The sequence below is a fragment of the Capsicum annuum genome, chromosome 1 (genome assembly GCF_002878395.1).
Source record: "Capsicum annuum cultivar UCD-10X-F1 chromosome 1, UCD10Xv1.1, whole genome shotgun sequence".
Classification (NCBI taxonomy): Eukaryota; Viridiplantae; Streptophyta; class Magnoliopsida; order Solanales; family Solanaceae; genus Capsicum; species Capsicum annuum.
In genome coordinates, this window is record NC_061111.1 from 73,612,126 (window position 1) to 73,624,217 (window position 12,092).

Sequence of the window (12,092 nt, forward strand, 5' to 3'; positions counted from 1 at the left end):
TTCTATGATAGTATTTCCACCGATTTTGTGCAGATACAGAATTTTATAAAGGGTTTAGATATATCTATTCAGTTGACTACGACTTAGATGGTTATATTTGGAGCATTTTTTTAGAGCATTGTGGATCATGAAAAGAGGACATAGGGCATTCTTTGGGTATCACAAGGAGGCTTCAAGAAGGTGCACTATTTTGGTAAGTTAAGAGGTCAGGTTTTTTGCGGTAGAGGTACCCGGGTAGGACAGTGTAGGTGGCTTTACAAAGTTCAGGTGGCGGATCTTCTAGTTCCGCAGTTTAGGATAGGCGTTCGGGCCCAGTTGTATCTTCTCCTATTGAGATTGGTCGTAGAGGTTGTTATATGTGTGATGAGATTGACCACGTAGATAGGGATTGTCCCCACTGGGTCATTTAGTCTACACCTCTTTCATCTATGAGGGGTAGAAGTTCTACTAGAGTATGAGTGGCAGAGGTAGTGGAGCTCGTGGGGGTGGCCGTGGGGCCACTCAGGTAGTTGGTGGTCGTGGGGCTACCCAGGCAACTGGTGGTCATGGTTAGTGTTATGATATACCAACCAGATCGAAGGTAAAGGCTTCAAATGCTGTGATCACAAGTATCGTTCTCGTTTCTTTCAGACCTTTATCTGTATTATTTGATCTTGGATCGACTTTCTCCTATATGTTTGTGCATTTTGCTTCAGGTTTTGATTTTGTTAGTGAGCCTCTTTCTATGCTTGTTCGTGTATCTACCTCGGTAGGTAATTCTTTAGTGGTGAATCGGGTGTACCGATCTTATGTTGTGGCTTTTGCTAGGCGTGAGACTTTGGTAAACTTGCTTATGTTAGATATGATTGATTTTGATATTATTTAGGATATAGATTGGTTGGATCTTTATCATGCTTCCTACATTGTTATGCCAAGACCGTGACTTTAGATTCACCGGATATGCCAAGGATAGCTTCAAAAGGTGTACTTCATTCGATTCCTAAGAGGATTATATCTTATGTTCAGGCTCATAAATTAGTTGAGAGGGGATGTTTATCTAATTTAGCTTATATTTATGACACCAGTGTTGTTTTGCCTCCTTCTTTGGATTCTGTTTGAGTTGTCCGTGAGTTTATGGATGTGTTCCTTAAGGACTTGCATGGTATGCCTCCTAATCAATAAAATGATTTTCTATTAATGTTGAGTAGGCACCAAGCCCATTTCTATTCCTTCTTATACGATGGCCCCAACAGAGTTAAAGGAACTGCAGGATCATTTGCAGGGGTTTTTGGATAAGGGATTTATCTAACCTAGTATTTCACCTTAGGGTTCACCTATCTTGTTTGTAAATATAAATGATGGGTTTATGCGGAAGTGTATTAATTATCGACGGTTGAATAAGGTGACAGTTAAGAATAAGTATCTGCTTCTTTGCATTAATGATTTATTTGATTAGCTCCAGGGTTTTGCTGTGTTTTCAAAGATTGATTTGAAGTTCGGTTATAACCAGTTGAGTATTAGAGCTTTGGATATTTTGAAAACAACTTTTCAGATTTGATATAGTCATTATGAGTTCTTGGTCGTATCCTTTATATTGACCAATGTCTCTACCTCATTTAGTCATTATGAGTTCTTGGTCATATCCTTTATATTGACCAATGTCTCTACCTCATTTATGGAGTTTATTAATTGCATATTTTGACCATATCTCGACTTCTTTATTATTGTATTTATAGATGATACCTTAGTGTAATCTAAGTGTGAGGTTGAACATAAAGAGAATTTATGGATTATGCTTCAGAAATTGAGGGATGAAAAGTTGTATGCCTTGTTTTCTGAGTACGTATTTTGGTTGGAGTTTGATTTTTTGGATTTGGGAGAAGAGGGTCATGTGGTGACTAAGAAAGGTATTATGGTTGATCCAGCTAAGGTTGGGGTGGTTTGTGATTGGGCTAGAGCTACTTTGTCCACGGAGATTTAGAGATTTATTTGCTTAGCAGGTTATTATCGACGTTTTGTTAAGGGTTTCTCTTTTATTGCATCTCCTTGGACTAAGTTGACTCAAAAGAAGATTTATTTTTAGTAGTCCAATGCTTGTGAGATGAGTTTTTAAAAGCTCAAGGATTTTCTTGACTTCAGCTCTTATCTTGACTTTACCCAGGAAGGGTGTAGGTTTTACCATCTTTTGTGATGCTTTAGGTGTTGGGTTAGGTGTTGTATTGATGAAGAAGGGCATGGTGATTGCTTATGCATCTCATCAGTTGAAGCCTCATAAGAGGAATTATCCCACCCATGATTTGGAGTTGTGCACGATTGTATTTGCCTTGAAGTTGTGGAGGCATTACTTGTATGGAGTTCGTTGTGAGATCTTCTCAGATCATCATAGCCTTCGGTACTTCTTCACTACCAAGATCTTAATATGAGGTAGTGGTGTTGGCTTGAGTTGCTTAAGGATTATGACTTGACTATTCTCTACCATCTGGGCAAGGCTAATGTGGTTATAGATGCCTTGAGCTGGAATTCGACTAGCATGGGTAGCTTGGCGTACCTTTTGACCTAAGAGAAGACTTTGTTCTTAGAGGTTTAGTCTTTAGCTAACCAGATGGTTAGACTTAATATTTTGGCACTGGGCATGTTTTGGATTTTGTGGAGGCTAGATCTTCTTTGATGGAGCAGATTTGAACTCATCAATTTAACGATGTTAGATTGAGGTTGATTTGAGATAAGGTATTAAATAAGGAGGCTAAGAAAGCCTCACTTGATTCAGGCAGAGTTTTGAGAATTGGGTGCTGAGTTTGTGTGTCGAGAGTAGGTTATTGGATTAGGTTGATCTTGGAGGAGGACCATTATTCTCGATATTTTATCCATTTAGGTGTGACTAATATATATCGTGATTTGAGACAGCACTACTGGTGCTTCATAACTCATTGTCTTTGTTGTCAGTAGGTGAAGTCCGAGCATATGAGACCTGGTGTATTGCTTCAGAGATTACCTATTCCCGAGTGGAAGTAGGAACAAATCACTATTAACTTTGTAATTGGTTTTTTTCATACATCTCATGGCTCTGACAGTGTTTGGGTCATCGTGGATCAATTGATTGAGTTAGCTTATTTTATTCTAGTTCAAATCTCATTCAGTGTTGAGAGGTTGGCTCGTATCTACATTCGTGAGATTATGCGTCTGCATGGTGTGTCAATGTTCATTATTTCAAATCGAAGTTTTGTGTTCACATCTTACTTTTGGGAAACTTCTTAGAATAATTTGGGTACTCGGGTTGATCATAGCATAACATTTCACCCCAGATTGATGGCCAGTCAGTGTAGACTATTCAGGTTTTAGAGGATATGGTCCACACGTGTGTGATGGATTCTGGTGGCCTGTGGGAGCAATATTTTTCTCTAGCAGAGTTTGCATATAATAATAGCAACAGTTCAGTAATGATATGGATCCTTTTGAGGTATTGTATGGTAGGTGTTGTCGCTCCCCAGTGAAATGGTTTGATGTTTCAGAGGTGAGACCTCGAGGTGTAGAATTTCTTCGTGAGTCCTTCGATAGAGTCCGGGTCATTTAGAATAGATTTAGAGTGGCTCAGAATAGCCAGAAGTGTGATGATAATCGTAAACTTTATACCTTGAGATTTAGTGTTAGTGATCGTGTCTTCCTTTGAGTTTTACCCATGAAGGGTCTGATGAGGTTTGGGAAGAAGCGAAATCTTAGCCTAGGTATATTGGTCCATTTGATATTCTTTGGATTGTTGGTGATGTGGCTTATGAGTTGGCTTTGCTCCTTGATCTATCAGCTGTTCATCGAGTTTTTCATGTTTTTATGCTTCGCCGCTATATTCCTGATGATCTCATATCATTCGTTGGGAGTCGGTTCAGCTAGATGAGTGGTTATCCTTTGTTGAAGAGCCAGTCTCCATTTTAGCTAGGGATATTAGGCGGTTGTGCTCTAGGGTTATCCCTGTGGCTAAGGTTCAGTGGCGACATTGACCTTTAGATAAGGCTACTTGGGAGGTTGAGTCTTATATACATAGTTCCTATCCCCAGTTCTTCATAGATTTAGGTATTTCTTTGCCTTAGTTCGATGACGAACTAGATTTTTAGTGGTGGATTATGTAACGACCTGAAAATTTTGATGAAATATGTGAAATTTGTGTTTTTGTATGATTTGACTAGTTTACTCCTCTCCATAGTTACATTATGATATTTCTGGGGTGTGGGGAAGATCGGCATGATTCTTGATGCATTTTTGGTATCATTTATGTGATATTATGATTTTTTATGACTCCGACAACCTTATTTTAGACTTATGTGAATATCTTTTAATCTGTGCGATGGATGGTTAAACGGACTGCGCTAGCATCTTCGTAATATCAATTTTAGGTAAGGTAGACCTTTGGTTTGGGTCTCGGCGCAACCGAGCTCATTTTGACCTATTGGTCGGAAAGTTGGAAAATTGAAAATATGGATGTGGGACCTACATTTGGTCGAAACAACCTTGGATAGAAAATCCAACTTCACCAGCAGATCCAAAATATCGATTTTAGGGAGGTAACATGTTTGGTGTGATTTTACGGTTTTTAAATTTCATTTCAACCCTTAATTTGAAAAATTGTGATTTTGAATTTCGGGGGTAAACTTTGTGAAAAAAAAGATATTGTTTTAAAAAATTTGACTTTGCCAACGTGTTCGAAACATCAAATTTAGTGTTGTTACATAGTTCATTTGCATATATCGGACTCCGAACAAATCCCGAACACTTCATTGAAGTCCAAATTGGACTTATAATTAAAAAAATAGCTTTTTTTATCTATAGCTGGTGCAGAAAATCTGCACTATTAATATCAGTTTTTGTGTTCATTTTGCTCATTTTTTCATCTTGCCTCTTGAGAATTAAATCCTAAAATAGTGTGGGAGCTTAAAAGTAAAGTTTGTGGGAGCTTGGATAGCTAGATTAACACCTATTTCTTGATTCTATTACTGATTTAAGGTAAGAATCCCCCTTTTCTTAGTAATTTCTTGATTAATTTTCTCAAAACCTCAAAAATTTTAGGGCTTGATTTTAAACTCAAATTTCACTCTTTCACTTGTCTGATATTATGTGAAAATTCTTCGATGAAACTGAAATAATGAGTGGATATTGGCTCAGTGGTTATGGAAATATATCATAGTGGTTGGTTGTGGAAATATATCATGTGGTTTGTTGTGAAAATATGTCATATGGTTGGTTATGAAAATACTCATTATGATTGGTTGTGACCATTTGTAAGACCCCGTAAAAGTCCTAGTCTAATTCAGTCCTATATAGCATGAAAAGAGGTCCCAGACTTGGAAAAATTCAGCTAAGTTTTGACACTTAGTTTCTTTTTGGGTTTAATATTTTAATGACTTTATTTTCGATCTTTCCAGCCTTGGATTGTCGATTTTTCAGTTGATTCATGATCAGGGATGTTAATAGGTCATATTGGGTGAGTTTTGAAATTTTTGGACTAGCGTAAGGGTGAGTTTGGATGTCCAAAACAGTAAGGTCTCACTATAAGCTCGCGATGCGAGATCTAGTCCCCATTTCTGGAAGTCACGTCACAAGGTCTATTCCCCATTTCTGGGAGTCACGATGCGAGGTCCATTCCCCGTTTCTGGGAGTCGCACCTCAAGGGTCATTTACACGAGAAAAGAGGCCTAAGGGCAGTTTAGTCCTTTTTCCCTCACCCAAATCATCTAAAACACGAAATAAACACCCAATAGGACAAATTACATTTATTATTCACTCAATCCTCTCAAGAACAAGATCTAGATTCTTTAAGTCAAGTCCAAGTTTCAAGAAATTTCCCACAATAAATTAATAATCAAGGTATGTTAGGTGTTCATCCTTGGGTTTCCTTTCACCCTTGGAGTTCAAGAACCCCTTTTTAAACTACAAGTTATTGATTCATGAATTTACATGTGTAAATTGGGTTGTATTCATGTTTGTGTTGTTGAATGGGTTTAAATTCAAAATTTCGTTATAAGTTTCATGAACCTAAGATAGCATGTATGTTGATTGATGTAATTCCCATGTTACAATCCTTGAAATTGAAAGTTTAAGTTTTAGTCATGATGCTTATGTGTTTTTCATTATTACGTATAACAATCATGCTCTCCAAGTGTTTGATAGAATCTCTATGTGAATTGAATAATGTAATCATGACATGTTAGTATGTATTCTCATTTATTTATAAGTTCATGGCCTTCAAGTATTTGGCAAATTACCTCAGTGAATGAATTGTGAACAATTAACTATTGCTATGCTTTCAAGAAGTACTATGTTTTACCTTTATGCTATCGAGTCCTAGGGGTATTTATTACATGAATTCTAGTTGTTTACTTAGTCACAATAGAAATAGGATAGACCCAGTAAAAAGGGTCAAGAACAGTAGCACTCAGTCAGTAATAGAAATTTGTGAACTCAGTCCAGTCCAATTAGTCAACACGATCAGTGTCAGTTTAGTCAAGCTTAGTACAATCTAGTGATCAGTGTCTATTCAGTTGGGAGTAGGATTCAGCATCGAGCGAACCCAGGGATGGGGGTATTCCTTCCAGCAAAGGGTTAGACCCTTAGTAGTAGTCCCTGTGTTACAAAACTACGTAGCCAGTTTAGGGTAAGACGTCCTCCTGCTGACTAGGGTTGACGCAATTGTAAATATGATTCATGAGTTCTCCTGTCAGATTAGGGTTGACCCAGCATTGTTATTATCCCTTGGCAAGGTGCTAATACCCTTCCAACTGGGATCACAGGTTGGACCCCAACTCAGTTTATAATCGGGGTATGTCAGTTAGACGAACACTCCCACAGTTATAGTTTCAGTTTCAGACTCAGTATAGAACTCAGTCCAGTTCTACAGAATCAAGACTGTTAGAAACAGTCACCCAGTTATCAGTAATATAGTTATAAAAAAACTCAAATATTAATTACTCGGTTATCAGAACTCAGTATTCAGTTTCAGTATGATCTCAATTATAGTATACGTGTATATGCACAGTCTTGCATAATCAGTATGTACAACAGCTAGAATTACCCATGTACTCTCATTCAATTATATACATATCATTTAGTCAGTAATTGTTCATGTATATGTACCCATGTATATCAGCCTACCTCACTTATCATACCAGTATATTCAAAGTACTGACACATACTTTTTCTTTTACACTATGATGTCTCATATCATAGGTTCAGACACATGGGCTCTTTACCGTACCTAGCAGCTCAGGTTATCAACAGCAGATACAGTGGTGAGTCTTCATATTTTGAGGGTAGAGTTATTTATATCATTATTCTATCTAGTTTAGTAGTCGGAGTTAGTTGGGGACTTATCCCATCAACTCCACATTCAGATAGTTCAGTTAGAGGCTTTTCAGACTAGACTAGTTCAGACAGTATTCAGTTTTCAATATTATTATCAGTACATTCAGTTATTCTTTCAGTATTTTGAGAACCTTATGGCATTTCAGTTATACTTCCGCATATATATTCAGTATTATTATTCAGTGCTTACAATAGGTACCAGTTCTGGGTTAGTTTTTGAACCTTTGGGGTTGTAAGCACTGTGTGACATCCAGAGTGCAGATTCGGGGCGTTACAAACTTAGTATCAGAGCCTAAAGTTCTCAAGAGTCCTAGGGAGTCTTAAAGACGCATCAAGTAGAGTCTTGTGCATGAGTGTGTAGCGCGCCATACTTATGGACAAGAGGCTATGAGGCGTTTTAGGAAAATTTTCCCTTTCTTTCTATTTTTATTTGTTTTGTGATTTTTCATATTTTTTATTTCTTTGCATTTATTTCGCTTTCTCTTTGTAGTCTTTTTATTATATTTTTTTCTTTATTCATTCTTTTTTTGTTTTATTCCTTTTTTGTCACTCTTTCTCCTACTTTTAATTTTTTTTTGTATTTTTTCTCTCATTTCTTGTTGTTGGTGTTGTTGTATGGTATATTTTATATATTTTTTTATTTAATATTTATTTTTGCATACTATATATTTCATGTAAATTTGTTAATCATATTTAAATAATTTAGTCATGAATATTTATCATTTATCATTTATATTTGTATACAAAAAGTGTATAGAGTAATTTCATTTGCTTGAGTTTAAAATATATTATTATATGATGTATCATTCAATATAAATTTATCATTAATATTTACATGTCAAATTTATCATTTGTATTTTTTTTATATAATAGAAACATTGGTTTCAACATGGCAACTTAAAGGTATTAATAAAAAGGTTAAGGATATAATGGTCTTTTTGTAGAATTAACTTGATGATCATAGTTATCTCTAATGCTCTACTTGTTAAACCTTAGCAACACTTCTAAAGAAAAAGCCCACCCATTTTCATTTAATTACAACCATGATCTTAAATAAAAGTCCTCCCCTTTTCTATTTAATTACAATAATGCCTAAGTTCTACTCCCTCGGTTTCATAAAGAATGACCTACTTTTCTTTTTAGTTCGTTTCAAAAAGAAAGGTCCCTTACCCTTTTTAGCAACTTTTTAATTTTAACTTTTTACATGGCATGTTTAATACCACAAGATTGAAGGACATTTTGGTACATTTGACATATCTTTAATTTAACACCACAGGATTCAAAAGTCTTCTTTATTTTCTTAAATTTCGTGCCAAGTCAAACTAGGTCATTCTTTTTGAAATGGATGGAGTATTGAATATGGTGGGGCCATACTTATTAAAATAAATAATTAAATATTTCAAATGTTTTTTATTTTACTCTCTTAAAAGTAAATAATTTCTTCACTATATTTCACATTTAAATTTTTATTACTCCGTAATTTTACTATATCACCCCTAATTAATTATTATACATCATTTGTATATTAAAAAATTAATAATATTTAATTAAACTATAAAATAAACATTTATGATATGTCTGTTTCAACCGTAATATTACTATATCACCTCTAATTAATTATTATAGATCATTTATATATTAAAAAATTAATAATATCCAATTCGTGATTTTACTATATCACCCCTAATTAGTTATTATAATTCATTTAGGTATTAAAAAATTAATAATATTTAATTAAAAAGATAAAATAAACATTTATGATAGTTTGCTTTAACTGCTTCAAACGTGATTTTACTATATCGTCCCTGATTAATTATTATAAGTTATTTAGATATTAAAAAATTAATAATATTTAATTAAAAAATTAAAATAGACATTTATGATATATCTGTTTCAGCTACTTCAACCATGGTTTTACTAAATATCACCCATAATTAATTATTGTAAGTCATTTAAGTATTAAAAAATTAATAATATTTAATAAAAAAGGTACGATAGATATAAAAAGAAAATGGCCAAAAGAGCCTCTAACCTTTGCCCCAAATCCCAACTACACACTTATACTTTGCGGGGGGGGGGGGGGGGGGGGGGGGCCTATGACCCCCTGAACATTTAAAAAATGGAATTATTACACCCCTAAGGGCTTATGTGGCAAAGAAAGTGTATGTTACTCTCTCTGAGAGAGTGAGTAGTCCGAAAATCTTAAAAAAATATTTTTTACATTTCTTTTTAATATAAAAGTACACACACACACACACACACACACACATATATATATATATATATATATATATTATATTTATTTTATTTTTTCTTTTTTCTTCATCACCATCCCAAAATACTCTCACAAAAAGCTTTAACAACTCTTCAATGACTACCATGGCCAATCTCTTTATCTTCGTCATCTCTATTTATCTTCCAAACAAGCAACATTTGCTCTTCGCATTTCCATCTTTACCATTTTTCTCAGTGACCAAACATCAAACACTTTGTCTTCATCATTACACTCTTCTTCAAACTCTTCTTTCTCATCATTCAATTCCAATAAACCACCATTTTTTCCTCTTCTAAGTTCGAATTCATCAACAACCCAGTCTTACAAGACTTCATCTTTTCACTACATTTTCCATCAAAATCATTTTTGGAACAACACCCATTTCTCAATTCACTTGATTTCCCACAAAAATCATAAAAACAGGGGTTCCAATCCTTACAATACCAACTAAATTGCAAAACCCTCAATCCCAAATCAAATAACAACAACAACTCCAAAGCTTTATACAATTGTCCAAGTCACCCAAACGCCAAAAACCCAAATCTCAAATCAGCATTCAAACTCAAATACTTCAGGGATTCAACACAATTCGTGAAAATAAAATCCAAAAATCTCTTATTGAATTCAAAAACTGAACACAAAATGAACAAGAAATATAAAAGACGAATAATCTAATGTGGGTATCAATGTTTTATATGGCAATGTTCCAAAATACAGAAATTTAAGCACAAAAAACTAACAATGAATAATACTTCTTTTTAGTTTATAAAAAATGGAAATTGTTGATTTTTCGTAGTATCCATTGGAGCTCCGCCGATCGAAGCTCTGAGAGACGACCGTAGATTGAGGGGCCAAAAGTTAGAGAGAAGATAGAAGGTATATTAGCTTATTAAAAATATAGAGAAAGAGAATATATATATATATATATATATATATATATATATATATATTAAAGAATAATAATCAATTTATTTTAATATAAAAATATAATATTACGTGAAAATTATGTCGCATGACATGGTAGGTACGTGTTGCTCACTTTTCATTACCCATCTGGGTGTGTGTTTTCAAGGGGGTAACAATTCCATTTTTAAAATGTTTAGGGGGGTCATAGGACCCCCCCACAATGTATAAGTGTGTAGTTGAGATTTGGGGCAAAGGTTGGGGGCTCTTTTGGCCATTTTCTCATATAAAAATGATAAATTAACTATAAAATGATAAATTAATAGCCTGTTTGGGATTGCTTATTTCCCAAAATAAACACTTATTTTGAGAAAAAAATAATTTTTAAAAAAAGAAGAGTGTTTGGTAAACTTACAAAAGTGCTTTTAAAAATAAGCAGAATCAGCTTTTCTACTTCTGGAAAGAAGAAGAAAATTTCTGCTTCTCAAAATAAGAAGAAGCAGAAAATTATTTTTTTATGACAAAAATATCCCTATCACATACACAAATATATATATATATATATAGACACCTTATTAGTTGATTAACATATCTTACAAGTTTGATTAATGTTTGATTTTTAAAAATTTATATTTTATATTTACGTCATAATTCTTTATGATTTATATATTATTATTTTATTTTCACTCATTTTCTTTAAATAAATTTTAAAATATCATTGATGATGATTACTAAAGAATATATAAATTATTTTATTATTATTAATGATAATAATTGACATATATATATATATATATATATATATGAATATGATAACTACTTATTCGTAGTAAATTTTGACACCGTAATAATATATTAAAAAAGACTTTAACTATTGTGCTAATGAAGGCATCATCATAGGGATCGAAGAAGCAGACCAGCCTTTTGGTATACCTTCAGAAATACAAGACAGATATTGTACAAGTATGGAGACATTGCGTAGTAAAATTAGGGATGAAATTGCTGAGAATTTTTGTGATGTATGATCTAATTATTTTTGTCATTAAATTTTTCATATATAGTGATTTAATTTAGGAAATAACTTATGTATTCATTTTTGTTTGATGTTTTAAGTAATATTTAAATTATTTAAGTAATATATAACCATTTAATTTTTTTAATGTATTTATGTATATTAATATTGATTGAAAATTTTAGAGTACGTACTTTTTAATTAAATTAAAAAAATTAATTAAAAATATTATAATAGATATTTAAAATAATTTTCTCTATAATTTGATTTTAGAAATAAAAGTTTATTGACAGATGTCCTTTTTGATCATTTGTCTCAAAAAAGTACTTCTTGAAAAAAATTATCCAAACACAATTTGATTATCGAAAGCACTTTTTGAATGAATTTACCAAACACAAACTACTTTTTTTAAAAGCACTTTTCTGAAAAGCCATTTTATAAAAGTGTTTCTCAAATAAGCAGTTTTATAATAGCAACCCCAAAGGGGGTCTAAATCTTGATGTTTAAAATTAACTTAACGTCTTATATGAGGTCCACTTAATTTTTTTCACAATCATTTTTTATAGTAATTTTGCT

The 12,092-nt window shown here is 33.2% G+C and overlaps 1 pseudogene; it reads right to left on the reverse strand.

The window, feature by feature from the left end:
* Positions 1-9,733: 9,733 nt before the first annotated feature.
* Positions 9,734-11,479, reverse strand: LOC124897778 (annotated as a pseudogene).
* Between the last annotated feature and the right edge of the window lie 613 nt (positions 11,480-12,092).